The sequence below is a fragment of the Gossypium hirsutum genome, chromosome A06 (genome assembly GCF_007990345.1).
Source record: "Gossypium hirsutum isolate 1008001.06 chromosome A06, Gossypium_hirsutum_v2.1, whole genome shotgun sequence".
Lineage (NCBI taxonomy): Eukaryota > Viridiplantae > Streptophyta > Magnoliopsida > Malvales > Malvaceae > Gossypium > Gossypium hirsutum.
This window is the reverse complement of record NC_053429.1, coordinates 59,347,346-59,348,278: the sequence shown is the minus strand read 5'-3', so window position 1 is coordinate 59,348,278 and position 933 is coordinate 59,347,346. Positions and strand designations below refer to the sequence as shown.

Sequence of the window (933 nt, the reverse complement as noted above, 5' to 3'; positions counted from 1 at the left end):
CCAAATCCTTCAGACAGTGGGCCAATTCAGTGGAATGCCTACCAAAGATCCTCATCTTCACTTAAGACTGTTAATGGAGCTGAGCGATTTATTCAAGTTAGTTGGAGTACCCAACGATGCACTACGATTGAAGCTGTTCCCATATTTGCTAAGGGACAGAGCTCAAGCCTGGTTGAACTTATTGCCATCAAATTCAATTTCCACGTGGTAATAGTTAGCAGAAAGATTCCTCATGATGTATTTTTTGCCTAACAAGAATATTAAGTTAAGGAACGAAATCACTGCTTTCCAACAAATGGATGATGAGTCCTTGTATGAGGCATGGGAATGTACAAATAATTATTAATGAAGTGCCCTCATCACAGAATCCCTCATTGCATCCTACTTGAGATGTGTTATAATAGTTTTAATGCTCACACGAGGATGGCAGTGGATGCTCCTACTAATGGTACTCTTCTTTCTAAGTCTTATAACGAGGCTTATGAAATCATAGAGAGGATTGCCAGCAACAATTATCAATGGCCAACAAATCGAGCAGCATCAGGAAGAGGAGTCGTTGGAGTATGTGAAGTGGACGTTCTCACTACACTTGCATCTCAAGTATATTCAATGTCCTTAATGCTTAAAATTTTACCACTAATGGGTTTAATAGTCTTATAGCTCAACCGCCGAACCAATTTAAAAATATAGCCTGTGTCTATTGTGGGGAAGGACATCTGTTCAAAAAACGTCCATCAAACCCAGAATCCATGTATTACATGGGTAACCAGAACCAAAATCGAGGAAAGCAAGGGCTGCAATCCAATTTCTATAACCCATCGTGGCAAAACCACCCAAAGTTTTCCTAGAGTAACCAAGGGGCTGGAACCAGTAACACTCATGCACAACCCAGACTGAACCAGCCACATGTTTTTCCCTAACAAGTTCAGAAAC

At 40.6% G+C, this 933-nt stretch overlaps 1 non-coding gene across 1 annotated transcript; it reads right to left on the bottom strand.

Annotated features, from left to right (window-relative positions):
* Positions 1 to 262: 262 nt before the first annotated feature.
* Positions 263 to 368, bottom strand: LOC121231625 (small nucleolar RNA R71). Its single transcript, XR_005929681.1, has one exon. It is a non-coding gene; the product is annotated as a small nucleolar RNA R71 (small nucleolar RNA).
* Between the last annotated feature and the right edge of the window lie 565 nt (positions 369 to 933).